Below are 17,023 nucleotides of genomic sequence, written 5' to 3' on the forward strand. Positions count from 1 at the left end.
GGGTATTGCGCCAGATTATCTTATAATATAAAAATTATTAAAATTTATACACATTACAAAAATTAAAGGAAAGTTTTTAAATTAATTCCATTAGTGAACAGAAATCAGTAAATTAGCCAATTCAAACTTAATGAAATTAGACACACAAAGGAAACAATTGAATATAATTTGGTGAGTCCATTTCAGCGGCAGATTTACACGGCCGACACTCGGCTAACCGAGAGATTGGTCGGTTAATCTATATTGAGTATGCGGCTATATGGGCGGTTGGTCTGTTAATCGGGTCCGTTATACGTCTGTTAAGAGTAAAACGCACAATTTAAATGTTCATCTCTGTTAAATATACAGATTTTTGGCATATCATAAGAACCAAATAAAAAAAGAAAAGTGTCTGACAAAATGATATCTGTCATAGAACATTTTCCACCTGTAAAAACATTTCATAGTCTGCGCAAACTTCAGTAAAACTAAAAGGCGTCGCGCAAGTATGTGGTTTTTATGCTTATACGCATAGCAATTGTTTTAATAAAAGGCGAAACAAACAATTTTAGATATCATTTAAAGGACACAAAATAGTACTTTGGTTCTAAAAAATAAATTGACATTAGTAAATATTTCATAATTGTAATATAACGTGAGTAATACCACGTTTTAGTGACTATAAGGGGAATAAAGTCTGTTAATGGGTTGGACAATTAAAATTGTGTCAGTTAAGAGTTATTTAGCCACGACAATAGTTTTGCTACCTTTATAATTTCCCATTAAAAAAGTTAAGAATGAGATGTACTTGAGTAAAAAAAAATGACAATACGGTGCAACAGTATCCTTGTAGTAAGAGCATTTTTATTTTGACTTTCTTTGCATTTTATTGAAAGGTGTGTCACTGCAATATAGCGTAATATGGATTGGCCGCTAGAATATACATGAATTTATTATTAACGTTTTCAATCAGCCTTGATTTTTGTGTCTGTTCAAAGAAGCACGTTCAAAAATCCGACTGAAAGTGTCTGTCTTATACAACACCGAGTACATATAACGTGTTGTCGTTCTCATATAGACATGATATTTGCCACTGGACGTTAAACCCTAATTCGTCAGCATCATCCAATTGGTTCTTTTGTTCTATTACTTAATCATATGTTGTTTACAAAACATTCTAAAGAAGTAAATGGAAAGAAGCGAATGCAGTTACATTTGATTATCTTAAGTTTTAATTCATTTTATTCCGTTTAGTTCCTTTCTACATAAGTGCAGAGGAGCATTTGTCACCAATTTGAGAACATATCAATCCGTTACTGTTTCAACCACCCCCTCCCCCTGAAATTTTGTTTTGTTTGCACTTTACAATATTTACTGAGCTATCAGATTCAGCGGTTGACAGGAGGCCAATGTTTATCGGACTCCAGTCTCAAATAACATAAAGTGATATACAGTAAAAAATTGCAAAGCATCTATATAGATATCGTTGTCTATACTATTAATTTAAAAATAAGGAGATGTGGAATAAATGCCAAAATTGTTTTAACAATCATCTTGGAGGGTCTAAATAGTAAAAAAAGGGTGTTTCATGTCTGTATTCTTAAACAATTGTTATTTTTCTCTCTTTTTTAGCAATGCATCACTCTCTACTGTCCTCTATTCTTCTATATTCTGCGTCTCCATCCAGATTTTCGTGTATACCATGAGGGTCCGGATTGGGGGTGTTGTTTATTTCTGTATTCTTTAAATTGTTATGTCACTTTTCTCTACATTTTATTTTTTTTCTCATTATTCTTTCTCTATTCTTTATATTTTAGCATCCCAATATATTTTACTTACTGATGTTTAGTTACATTACGACGTTTATCTCTGATATAAAAAAGCAGATGTGGTATGATTGCCAATGAGACAACTCTCCACAAGAGACCAAAATGACACAGAAATTAACAACTATAGGTCACCGTACGGCCTTCAACAATGAGCAAAGCCCATACCGCATAGTCAGCTATAAAAGGCCCCGAAATGACAATGTTAAACAATTCAAACGAGAAAACTAACGGACTTATTTATATATAAAATATAAAAAAAAATGAACGAAAAACAAATATGTAACACATAAATAAACGACAACCACTGATTTACAGGCTCCTGACTTGGGACAGGAACATACATACATAATGTGGCGGGTTAAACATGTTAGCGGGATCCCAACCCTCCCCTAACCTGGGACAGTGGTATAACAGTACAACATATTAAGAACGAACTATAAAAATGATGTATATACTGGTTACCAATGTAGATGACAAATTGGTGCCATTCATAACAACGAAACAGAATTCACATGATATATGCGACCATTCTTGAATGAAATTAATATTACTTTAATATTACACTTTTTGAAATCATTTTTATCAATTTCCAATTTCCATTGTCTAAATTTATGTTTCATTGTTCATGTGTTGTTTCCGTATATTTTAGCCACTCGTCTTGAGCCTACCCATTTGATCCGATAACTCCCCATAAAGCAATCAAATTTTATTTTCATTGCCATTCATAACTCTTAACAGACCAAATAACAGACCGGGTTTTATACATCCGACCCATTAACAGACCAGGTTTTTAATAACAATTGATTAATATCACCAAAATACAGATTTTCGTGTAGATTTTTCACGCAATGATATTAATATGGTTAACAAACATAATGCTTGTCTTTTTTCGATGTTCAAAATGTTGCATGCAAGTAAATTCAGCCAAGTTGTCATTTTGTGTACATTTTGTGTGTGTAAAATGTGTATAAATTTATTGATGAGTAACCCGCCTTTTCATTTTATTGATTGTTTATCGAAGCTAGAAAAAAAAATAACTACACCACTGGATTCAGTACATTGAATTGTTTTGTCAGACATGAATAATTTTTATGATAAAAAATATATTTAAAAAGTTATACAATGAAACACACTGAACTTGCAAGTATTTTCTCGATAACACCTAATTAACAGACTTTAGCCAACCCAATTAACAGACCAACCGCCGATATAGCCGCATACTCAATATAGATTAACCGACCAATCTCTCGGTTAGCCGAGTGACGGCCGTGATTTAGGAAGCGTTGATTCTGTAATAGTTATACACCGAGGGATAGGTGTGTCTGGTTTCTTATCCAGACACGCCGTATCCCGAGGTGTATAACTAACTTACACCCAATGCTAAACCCTATATTTGTTTACATTGATTATTAAATGAAAAAGAACGGATAGCATATTTATTGACAAAATCAAACCATGATTTATAAGAAAACATTTTTTTTACACGAAACCCCACTAGTAACCTTACTTTGGCTATGTTCGTTCAAACTTTGACAAGTGAGTAGATTTTACAAATGTCAAAGTTGCTGTTTTGCATATTCCCGTTAAATCTTGGTGCTAATATGGATCAGCAGTTCAAGATTGACCGTTTCGTGCATTCTTATTACAAAAAAATACATCATGCCCCTTGTATGCAGTGGTCAATATGGACGGGTATAAGACGGACGACATTTTGAGTCAAGCGTTGGATTTGGTAGAAGAGACTAAAGATAGAGGAAATATTATACCTGTATCAGTTTAATGAAGGTAATCATAAATGTATTTTTTATGTTACGGCTTTATAAAAAAAAAGAAGCGCCCCCACCCCACCCCCCCCCCCCCCTCTTCTCGAGAATAAACAGACATTCATGAGGGATAGGTGTGTCTGAATTAGAAACCCGACGACCGGACACGCTCAACATACAAAAATACAGATTGAATATTTAGAAACTCCCTTTTTTGGGGTAATCCAGGGGGGTGGGGGGGGGGGGGTGGGGTCCGGGAGTTAAAATCCCCGATTTTTTTAAAGATCAATGCTTTAGAATAGAGACATATGACTGGGATCAAAAATTTTACCTTCAAGCAAAGGAGTATTTAGGGAGCAACCATTTTAACATCAAAAAGGGGGGTATGGTTTTTTGGAGAAAAAAATTCTCGCAAATTGCGAACAATTTTATTTAGTTTTTCAAATTATTTTTCGCTTGAAGGATTTTTTTTTATTCAAAATAGATGCTTAAATTTTTTTTCGCTATTGGAATTTCCTTATATATGTTTTTTTAATATGTCTTGAAATAACTTGTAGTGAACACTATTAGTTATCTCTTATGTTCATGCTATTAGAAAAAACAATTTCTATTGTTATGAATAACAATGGACAGTGTTTTCGGGATGTAAAAGCAGGGGTTTCCAGAAACCCCGCTCGTCACACCCTGTGGTCAAAATCCATTGTTATTCGTAACAATAGATCTATTCAATTTACACTTGTTTCAGAAATAGAAACTATGAAGTATAACAATAGAAGTGGGGTGTAAAGAAAAAGAATCCACGGTAAATGAATAGGCTGACGTCACCACAATGGTTTAAGGTTTGATCACGATTTCAAGGGCCAATTTTCAATGAAATGTCAGTTAAAGCGTGTATGAGGTTAAATTTTTGGTTTAAGTTACTTTGAGATCACATCAAAATGAAACTAGGTGCGCATGTTCATTATGCAGAGAACTTTTTAACAAATATGCAAAATTATTTATTTAACATTAGTGTTTTGGCCACAAATTGCTGACTGGTCCTGTAATTAAACAAAAAAGTTATATGATGGTCTGAATGGAGTTTACAGAATAGACAATAAAGTGCTAACATTACAGAAAATGGATAAAAAAAAATAAAGAATAGAGAAAAAAATAGGCCAAAAATAATAAGGATAGAGAATAATGTGCAAAATTTATAAAGAATAGAGAAAAATGGTTAAACAAATTAAAGAATACAGATTTGAAGGATATTTAATTTATTAATATAAAAAGAAAAGTTATATGAGGGTCTGAATGGAGTTTAGAGAATAGAGAATATAAAGGGCTAACATTACAGAAAATGGATAAAAAAAACAAAGAATAGAGAAAAATAGGCCAAAATAATAATGATAGAGAATAATGTGCTGAATAGAGAATAATGTGCTGAATAGAGAATAATGTGCTGAATAGAGAATAATGTGCAAAGTGTATAAAGAACAGAGAAAAATGGTTAACAAAATTAAAGATTACAGATTAGAAGGAAACCCCGCCCAGACCCTCTTATATTCTTGATATCTCAATCTATAGTTTATGTTACATTGAATTCACGGCCATAGCGCACTCCTAAAAAAATTGAGGCAAAGGGGGTCTGGGGATGTGCATCAGCAGGATTTTAGATTCGCCCTTTATAGATACACAAATAAAAAAGATCAAATTGATTTTCGTCATTTATCTGGATTAGAAATTTGGGGAAACAACAACCCCCAGATACAAAAAAAAATAATAAATAAAATACGTAGACATTTATGCTTATAACCATTATATTTTTGGATGACACAGTAGCAAATACATAGCATAGCATTATAAAATATGAAATGAAAATATGCACATTAACGGTACTACAATCTGCCGATACCTATATTTTGGCATTGCACAAGGTCATGTTTTTCTCTGACTGTTAATGCCGTCTTCACAATGAATCCATTAGATGTTGGATGTGTACTGATTGATAGTTTAGTCTTAATTGCGTGATTTTTGTATTAGTTGTTATTGGCTTTGAACTAGCTGCCAGTAACTGCGAGTACTCTCAGATCTTTACTTAGTGTCTTATTTGTTGTGGGATGATAGATACGCTGACACGTCCGGTCTTTTTTTCGTTAGATGTTTTCTGCTTTGTATCTATCTGATGAGTTAAGCCCTTTTCAACTGATTTTAATAGTTTGTTCTTATGTTGTACTTTTACACCACTGTCCAGAGTTAGGAAGGGGGTTTGGCGCCAGCAAACTAGTTTAACACTGCCACATTCTATATGTGCCTGTCCCAAGTCAGGAGCCTGTAGTTCTGTGGTTGTCCTTGGTTCATGTCTGTCATACCGGGGTATTTGTTTCTCGTAAATTGTTTTGTTATAAATTAGGCCGTTTGTTTTCTCAATTGAATTGTTTCATATTTTTCAGGTCAGGACCTTTTATATTCTACTATATGGTAAGGGGTTTTCTCATTGTTGAAGGCCGTACGGTTGCCTATGATTGCTTACATCCACTTCATTTGAACTTTGGTGGATAATTGTCTCATTTGCAGTCATACCACATCTCCTTATTTTTATATGGCTTTTTAACTGGAGCTTGGAATGTAGTTGTAGGCGTTGATAGCAAAATATCAGTTGTTCTATAGTAAGTCTCGATGTCGTGTCCCTTTGAAGTAAAAGTCTGATTGAATCAGTATTAAAACACAGAGGCGAATTTGAGTGGGCTGGGGGATGGGGCGCCCCCTTATTGAGCTACACATATGTTTATGCGTAGACTTTTTATATGTCCAAGTCCTAACGTTGTCTTGCCGGTGGGTTCCTCTTTAAAAAAAAAAAGCCTAGACATGCATCAGAAACTATCACGATGCTTAATGGATTTTATACCAGTCATAATTAACATTTTGAAGATACGTATAATTTCATGTAAACAATTTAGAAATTCATTATGATTTGGATTCAAGAAATGCCGAAGTCCTAATGAATTTGTCTGGTTTTTTATAATTTCATCATTCTTCAACAATACTATGATAAAAAACAGACACAACTTGCAAAAAAGAAACACCACATACAGCCATTTTTTCTGATAAAACCAAAGCCAAAAAATATCTTAAAACTAGACGGGACACTTACCTCACAAAACCTATTTACCATACAAACAAAAAAACTGATAACCATTTCAAAATACGACTTTGAAAGCTGAGCTGAAAAAAAATCTGTGATATGTTTGCTCCCATAACACGTTGTCCCTAGGTTCGTTTTCACACATTTTTTATGTCAGTATTGTGCCCGGTCAGTGGCATGGGAGGGGGCAAACTAGGTACCGTTGTACGAAGGGACCATGTAAAAAGTCTATGCATTCACCATACATGTAGCTCCATTATCGGGCCCGGTTCCATTTTCCTATGCAAATCTGCCTCTGCTTCAAATCATCTCTTTATTAGTATTTTAACCAACTTTCATTATCCAGTACACGACGCAGACCTAAACTCTTTGTGGTGAATTCCTTTATTTCAAGTTCAATGAAAAAGATCCAATGAAGTAGGTAAGCCAGATAATATCATAACACCACAATGACCCAGGTAAATGTTTAATCAGAGGCTTTAAGAACGTAGTAAAAATGTCATGTTGATTATTACACAAGGCGCTCCTATATGCCTGCATTGCTCACCAGTGACCTGGATAGAGTCAGAGATAATATACTATTCATAGTAAGGCTCTACATTTCAATCAAACTATAAAGAAGGAAACAAAAACATTAATGAACGACAACTTGATGACATAGTTAGTTTACTTGTTTGAATTGTTTTACTTTTGTCATTTCGCGGTCTTTTATAGCTTTCTATAGGGTTTGGGTTTTGCTAATTTTTGAAGGCCGTATTATAATATAAAATTGTTAACTTAAGTTCTAAGTCATTTAGTCTCTGTTGGAGAGTTGTCTGATTGGCAATCATACCAACATGTCTCTTTTAACAGCGGATGACCGTGAGGGCATGCAGGTGTATTGTTCCCACGTGATTTGCATTATTGACTGATAACCGAACGTATTTCGTGTAATAACGCGGATATTATCGAGTTCAAAATAACATTCCTTATCGCATGTAATATATCAATTTCATCAATAAGTGTTCATGAAAATAATTTTTAAGAACATAGATAAATGATATGAAAATGTTTTATCGTATGATATATATATATTAAATATATATCAACAACAAATCGAGAATACCGAAAATTTGTATTAACGCATGCGGAAGATTATCTCAAGAACGTTTTGAGGGAAAATATGAATGACAACTCAAATCCAATTTATTGGAAAAAAAGAATTATTACAGAAGCGTGTCTACCATGCACTTACACAGCACTATTATCAGAATAGTAGAATAGAATGATATACAAATGGATGAAAATTACATATTACAAAAAATCTTAAATTTTTTTTCAAGTAGTCACTGAACCATGAAAATGAGGTCAAGGACAATGGAAACTTCATAACATAAGGCATCTATATACAAAGTATGAAGCATCCAGGTCTTCCACCTTCTAAAATATAAAGCTTTTAAGAAGTTAGCTAACGCCGCCGCCAGATCCTTATCCCCATGTCGAGCTTTCTGTGATAAGTCGCAGGCTCGACAAAAATGAACACAAAAAAAAACATATGTTATACCTTAATTTTTAGTTTCTAATACAGGTCTGTATCAGAACTTTTTGAGAGACAATTTTGATAAAGCAATTTGATAAAGCAATATTTTTTTCTATATTTCCAAGCAAAACAGCTGAAATAGATTCAATAGTATTAACTATTATATGATTAAATTGAAAACCCTAAACATATTTTTTGTTTGGCTTGAGGAAACTTTTTGTTTTGTCACAATATATCAAATGACTTATTTCAAATTCATCATAATTTTTTTTAAAGTAGTGTCCGGTTTGCAATATCAGATCATATGATGTAGATAGATATAGGAAGATGTGGTATGAGTGCCAATGAGAAAACTCGCCATCCAAGTTACAATTTATAAAAGTAAACCATTATAGGTCAAAGTACGGCCTGTCATGTCAATGATAATCCATTTTTGAAAGTAAAGTATATACATGTATACACAAATGTATGATTAGATGTGGAATACTAACATTATTTTCATGGTCCTTGGGATGTGCAACCTTAGATCTATATGTACATGCATGATGTATAGTCTGTCCAAATAAAAAAATCAGCATTATTGGACCAAATAGCTATGTTTCCACAGCTTACATTTGGCATGCTCATAAGATGAAGACTGAAGACAAAAATAAACTTGAATCTTTATAGTACCTTAAATTGAAAAAAGGGGCCATTAAACTAGGCAATGTTTAAGAGCGCATCATGTATAATAAAATGAATATCCCAGTCAGGAAGAACCTGATAAAATATTGACCAAAACCGGATTAAAATGCAAAAAATGTGTACACCAAATCAAGTAAAAAAACAAAGCTTGCATAGCAACAGATGAAACTACCAAAAAGAAAATATTATCCTGTCCACCACCATGGTTGTCCCTCTATTGAGTATTAAACCTTCCCATGCAGTATCTTTTATGCGTCAATATTGGTAAGATATTGGCAAATGATATGATTTCCATTTCATCAATTGAAAATATTTAAAGTTTGAATATTTCTGTAACTCAATTATTAAAGAATCACGAGTATGCCTGTTCCTAATCAGGTCCAAAAACTGGCCTTTCCTATTAGAGGGGTTGGACATGTGTATATTATAATGCTGGGAGGAGAATGGGGGTTGGGTGTGAATGGGATTAGTAAGAAAAAGATTTTTTTCACAGATTTTCGTATGGGAAATAGGGGAGGGAAGTGGGAATAAATGGCCCCCTAAAACACCCTCATATGGCCTTTTCAGCTACCAGTTTAACCGTTTGGTATCAGTCAGGTTTTAGTTAGTCCAAATAGTTATGACATCTTGTAAGGCGTCAAAGCAAAAAAAAAAAAAATATACTTTCAAGATGTCATGGACATGATTATGACTAGAGTAGTTTTAGTGTGTCCACAGGGGTTCGTTACATTTAGCAGAGATAACTATCTATACACTTTTTCGGGGTTGGTAAGGATAGTAAACCCGGCAAATTGTAACAAACCCCTGTGGTGTGTCGTCTGCTTTTGAGTGACGGTGCTTGAAATCTACGAAAGTTACCCGGGGTGGTTTTACCATGTTTACCAGACGGAAAGCATCAAAAAGGAGGCATAACACATATTTACCTGTAATGATCTAATTTCGACGTTTTCTCGTACGAACAGCACGTTCTACTTTTACAATCTGAACAATCGAGAACCCAAAATTGTTTATTTACGAACTGACAGGTGCGTGTTGACTCCATTTTCTGACCTTCACGCAAAAGAGCTGTTAAAACCGAGGTCGGTAATCGGAAGTCGTACGATAATTATTCCGACACGTTTGTGAAACACTCGTAAACTTGGTCGGTAACATATCTTACGACCAGTCGTAAATCGTACGATTTACGATCTTTTGTGAAACGATAGCCTGGTTTTCAATTTGAAAGAAAGATTCTTTTTTTAGACATTAACGCGGCTGTCAAAGAAAGCACCCTTTTTTCTTTGTAATCGTAAGTTTACGTTACGTTTACGATCACCTTTGTGAAACACTCGTAGCTAAAATCTTATGCTAAACGTAAGTTTAATCGTAAACGTAAATCGTACGATTTTTTGTAAAACGCTAGCCTGAGCTTTAAAATCATATACCAACTAAAACGAAATATGTACACATGTATTTAGATATGGTTTCATAACCATGCTTCATTCTGTTTTTACCTTGTAACGAACGTAACAATTCATTCATTCACATAGTTTAATCTTAGAAAAATCTTTAATGGAGAATAAATAGAAAAAAAATATAATGCAGATATTTCTGTGCACGTGTGAACTGTTTCCACTTCTATAAATGTCTTAGGAAAAAAGAAAAGAAGTAAGCAGTATCCTTTGACTTTACTTTCCGCTATATAGATGATGTTCTCTCACTAAATAATTCAAAATTCTTCTTCTTCTTCTTCCTTTATAGTACAGGCCTCCCATGGGAGTATTATCGTACTGTTTTATGTACATGTTCGATGTGAGAACAAATGTGCGGGTAAGTGCGAATTATCTACAGTGAAAATGGTGCGCATCAATATACTTATTGTCATACCAACTAAAATTTGGTGACTATGTTGAACGCATCTATCCCATCGAACTTGAGATAAAGGATACAACAGGTGCAGTTAAGTCTGCCTCATATCTTGACTTAATTCTAGAAATGACAATGAGGGTTGGTTGAAAACAAAACTTTACGACAAAAGAGATGATTTCAACTTCTCAATTGTGATCTTTCCATTTCTATGTAGCAACATTCCAGCAGAGCCTGTATACGGAGTATATATCTTCCAGTTGATACGATATTCCAGGGCTTGTGTTTCCTATCATGATTTCCTTGATAGTGGGTTGCTGATCACAAGGAAGCTACTAAACCAAGAGTTCCAAGTAGTGAAGTTGAAACCCTTTGTTAACTTTACGGACGCCATCACGAGTTGGTTGACCGTAATGAAATATCCGTTGAACAGATGATAGCGGATATGTTCCTAATGTCGTAACTACAATCCTGTCCCCTTTCCCCCGAGTGTGACCTACCGAATTAGACTTATTACCGGGTTTGTACTAACATGAGCAACACGACGGGTGCCACATGTGGAGCAGGATCTGCTTACCCTTCAAGATCACCTGAGATCACCCCCAGTTTTTGGTGGGGTTCGTGATACATGTGATGCTCAGTCTTTGGTTTTCTGTGTTGTGTTTTATGTACTGTTATTTGTCTGTTGGTCTTTTTCTTTTTTGAGCATGGTGTTGTCTGTTTGTTTTCGACTCGTGAGTTTGAGTGTCGCTTTGGTATCTTTCGCTTCTCTGTTATTCATCTTTATTTATGCAGATATCTGCTAAATATGTGAACATACTGTGGATTCATTTTCATTCGTTGGATACCAATTTTCGTGGATTTCGTGGTTACCAGTTAACCACGAAATTAAATGTTCAACGAATAACAAAATGTCTATAGGCTTGTTAGCAGACTTCGGTAAAACCACGAAATTAAATTTCCACAAACATGTAAGTTTTCCTTAATCCACGAAAATTGCTACCCACGAAAATAAATGAATCCACAGTAGCAGATGAAGTGTTGCAGAGAAGCTTTTTTTCTGAGAACAGTTTTTGGAAGTTAAAATGTAAGTCATGGTTTTAAACACACTCTCTCTTTCTCTGTAATTGCTTTAATTCTAGTATTCTATCTATTATTTTGAATAATTATGTAATACAACAAGCTGAACCACAAAAATCAATATATATTTACATGGCAACAAACTAATTTTGCATCTTATCGTTTTCAGTACGAGATCTTGTTGAGCTATCTGCTTTATGTACTAAACTACTTGCTCAACCGATAAAACCTTTCCAAAACGTTTCTGGTTCCGAAATTATATTTGTTGCATGATTTACCCATTCCAAAAATGCACAAAAAACTTAGAAATGCATTTGTTTACGAATAATTACACGCATACATTAAATGAATTACCTTTAATCACCAAATATAATTTAATCTGGTATGACAATAAGTATATTGATAAGTAATTGTAGAACTAACATTTTTTTCGTTTTATATAGTTATTTACATAATTATGCAAATACAAAATTTCAATATTATAAATAACACAAAATATTTGTAACCTACTGTATTATGAATAAAAGTAACAAATGTTGGTTTAATATCATATACCAACTAATATGAAATATTTATACAATTCAAGGATAAGGTATTGCTATGTTTATTTTATCGATTAAGGAAAATTAAGCAGGTTGGTTAGATATGTTTCCTCTAAAAATTTTGAATTATTTGAAATACTAGAATTTTCCTTACAAAAACAGAAATAGATAGTCTCAGCCGTATTAATCACAACTTTTCGGAATTTTCGCTTTTTGATTTGGCCTATCAACGTTTCAAACACGAGTGGCTCTGGTGAGTCTTGTGTAGATATATCACGTGTCTGGCGTACCAAATTATAAGCCTGATAACTTTGATAGATTAAACATTGTTAAACATAAAAAAAATGTATACCATTTCGGAAATAGGAACAAAACGGACATATCATAAAACGAATTGAAAATACTGAAATAGATTTATGGATGATAGATGTAGGTTCTTGATGAAAAGCTAGATATCCAAGTTAGCGTTCACTTTTAAAGTAAGAATCATAACTAATTATAAAACTCCATCAAAACAACATGCTAAAGCATTTGTTCGGCCATGAAAATAATGAATCTTGGTCATATTTTAGTTAAAACGATATGTTATAAATAGTATCTAAATACTGACTGTGGTAATGAAAAATCATAGTGGGCTGTCCACGTGTGAATGTTTATGTGGGTGCATACAATTTTAACAGTGTAATATAGTAACAAATCATTGATTTGAAATACTTGACCATTATCCGCTTGACATACAATCATGACTGCTTCAAAATATAAAATTACATCTTTCACTATTAAAAATATGTCTTATTTCAAGGGAATTAAATAATGGTTAAGTAAAATTTTCATAAACTCACAAGATCCCTTACAAGCAAATAAACACAGAGCTTCCATACATTTGTGTTAATTTTTATATTTTAAATATTATTCACGCCACAATGATGTTAATATCAAATTTGTATTTGAATCGAATCTTTACTTTAATAAAAGCAGGATAGGTCGTGCAAACTAAATCAATATTGGCTAAGCATATTTTAAAAATCCTTAAATCTGTGATATGTAAAGGTTTTTTTAGCTTACCTGGTCCAAACCACTATGTAAGATTTTCTCATCGATTGGCGTCCGTTGACCTCGCATTTTTAAACGCTGCGTCAAGGAAACTCTCAGAATTTAGGACAAACTCAAGCATTTTGGTGAAATAAGGATTTAAATTAGAAAGCCTTTATAAAAAAACAAAGCATAACAACACTAGTCTACCAATAAGTTAATTGAACAATTTAGAAATATCACAAACATATCTTAAGCTTTTGCAATCAATTTCGTTTATAACAAATAATGAAAAGTGTATTTTCACTAGAACGTTTATTATAGCATATAATGCAAAAACAATTGATTAATTTCGCGGGTTCGAATATATTTTCTGGTTGCCTCATTGCCACTCATACCACATCTTCTTATTTATATTAGTTTTATAGGCAAAGTTAACATTATAACATTAAAAGCCCATTCAATATTAATTGCATTTAAAATTTGACTTTTTACTTATTTCACCCCCTTTCATCATTAAAACCCATAAATAAGCACCAATCTGAAAAACCAGCTACTCTAAATGGACACTTGTTATTGCTCTTGTTCTCTTGGTTGAATATCAAGAACACATACGGACGCATTAGACTTGTAATCGAAAACCTAAACTGTTTCTTGATTAGCCCGAGTGATTTAGCATCCGAAGTAAAAGTGTGGTAATATTTCTGGTCAAAAACATAACCAACATTACGAAAGGCAGCAACTGACATCATTTAGAAAAAAAAAAAAAAAAAAAAAACCAAGTGTGACTTTCCAAACACCTGCCATATCTAAAATAAACAGCACGATAAGTGTAACCATGCAGTTGAGAATTTAGCGTTTTAATAGGAAGCTTGAGTTCCTAAGCCCTTTTAAACCTATAGAATAGGACATAACTTACTTTATGGATTAGCACGGATGCACGTGCATTATGATTGATTGGTTATTGTTTTCTTAGTGTCCAATGGTAAATATTTCATGCATATTCAGGACGTGGACAAATTAACAATACATACAATATGTAGGTCCTATAATAAGGGTTGTCGGTCAGATGGGGGTCGATAGGCCAGAAAGGCAATCCATCTAGGAGAGACAACTCTGATACCAATCCGAGTAGATCTTTGCTCGTAAGCTTAGGTTGGCATTCGATCTAGGGTAATGGAACCTCAACTACAAATCCACTGGTCCTCCAGGTTAGAGGGTTGATCACAAGACTAACTATCTCGTCTAGTTACGGAAACCAGACCAGTAAACATAATAAGGGTTGATCGGTATGAAATTTTGGGGTTGAGGTTGGACTGCCACTTGAACATAAAATATAGCTTCGCAAAATGACACCTATGGACCCCTCAAAGATATTCATGACCTTTATTATCAAATAGAAATGAAACGTTTTAAAAGTTAGTATTGGTGACAATCCCCTGAAAAATTTATGGGTCTGCCCCTGTCAATAGTATCGGTAAAAAATGCCGCGGGGTTAAACATGTTTGCAAGTCAATCCTATACCCAACTTAAGACGGCGGTGTAAAACGCTAGATAGGAATTGATTGGAAAGGACTTGACTCGTCATCTAATGCATTCGGCAAATAACAAGCTCGTTTGGTTGTTTTCGTTTAGGTGAACTTGGGCCAACATCTGCATTTGGTAGAGGATCAAAATCGTAAAAGTAAGATATATTGACGTTTTATTAGTTGTAATATATATATTTTTTTTAATTTGGCAGGATCATAAATATATTTTTTCAATTTATTTCATCTGGAATAACGGTGAAATTCTAAGTCTTCAATAAAAAAAATTGTCTTCAGATGTGCGCTGGATAAAACATTTAAACTATGGATTTGGATGACTAATAATTTCATGGTTGACTACTTCGGCAAGAGTTTCAGATGTACATTTACAATAAAACACAGAACTCAGGTGCTTCTGCCATCACAATATATTAAAGAGACAGGGATTTGTGACAGTTTTTGTCAACGAATTGTACAGTGATTATTTGTAAGAGAGCAACGAACTTGACATATTTGGTGACACGAACGATACAGTATAAGATGTACTTATTTAACACGGTATCATGCTTATTTGGGCTTCCAGGAAACATTTGAAGGCACGTGGTAATTTTACGTGTAGTTATTTATAAATAGCCTTCCAGATTATCGTAAACAAACCAAAGATCCAATTACGCTGGATGGCAAGCTCATTCACTGCCTTATGTATGCTGATGACATTGTAATTTTATCTAACTCTGCAGAGGGACTTCAAGATAAATTGTATAAACTTCATGATTTTGTAATGATTGATGCTTAAGTATAAATACTAAGAAAACTAAGGTTTTGATATTCAACAAAGCAGGCAGACATATCTCTCAGGAATTAAGTTTCACAAAGATGAGCTTGAATGTGTATCTAATTATAAATATTTGGGTACTGTGGATTCATTTATTTTCGTGGGTACCAATTTTCGTGGATTAAGGAAAACGTTCATGTTCGTGGATTTTTAATTTCGTGGTTTTTGACAATGTGTGCATACAAGCCTATAGTAAATTTGCCATTCATTGAACTTTTAATTTCGTGGTTAACATATAACCACGAAATCCACGAAAATTGGTATCCAACGAATAATAATGAATCCACAGTATCCAGTTTAATGTATTGTGTTCTTTTTTATATGCTCAGAATGATTTGTACCAAAGAGCATTTAAAGCGTACTGCATACTATGTATTTATTTTTATAATGCATAATCCTACTGTTAAAAATGCAATTCATGTTTTTACCATACAAAAAAGCCCGTACTTTTATATGGTTGTGCAACTTGGGGATATTTTAATCCCTTTACTGTACGTTTAAAAAGAAAACATATCGGTGAATACAATTTACTCTTAAATATTTTGTGAAAAACTACATATCCAATTCTTCAAGTATCTTTTAAGTGTTCATAGAAAAAGTACAAATTTTGCAGTTTTGTCTTAATTATGACGTTTTCCACTGCACTATGACATAGTCAAACATGTTTTGGGATATTGGAAAAATATTGTTTCTGCATTTCCCTTGTTAAAAGCTGCATATGATTGTTCTAGAAAGCTATTTGAAACAAAAAAACCTTCTTGGTATGGATCAATTACATGTAATGTTTAAAATTTTGTATTTATTTATCTGTGTCTAAATAAAATATTGTTTACACAAATGTTTAAAAGGAAAAAAATGTCAGGTATAAAAAAAAAACACTTACCAGCAAAATATTCAACATTTAAATGACAATGTGGTCAGATTGTTAAGGGATACTAGACTGCATTGTGAAAAAATCAGCTAGATATACATAAAGATGGTAAACTACAAATTTATGTAACATTCAAGTTTAGTTTTGGTTTTGAAAATTATTTGTCAATAATGCGAATTTTTTAGCAAAGGAAATGTATTACTAGATTAGGAATATCTGATTACAAATTGCAAATTGAATCTGGCAGATACCAGGGTACTCTTTGACAAAACCGAATTTGTCTCAGGTGCACCTCAGTTTAGGTTGAAGATGATTTTCATTTTTTATTTGAATGTGACACCCATTTATCAAAAAGAGAGGAATTGATGCAAAGTAAAATAAAATCGTGTCCAAA

Source organism: Mytilus californianus, unplaced genomic scaffold, assembly GCF_021869535.1.
Source record: "Mytilus californianus isolate M0D057914Y unplaced genomic scaffold, xbMytCali1.0.p SCAF_13, whole genome shotgun sequence".
In the NCBI taxonomy this organism is placed as follows: Eukaryota; Metazoa; Mollusca; class Bivalvia; order Mytilida; family Mytilidae; genus Mytilus; species Mytilus californianus.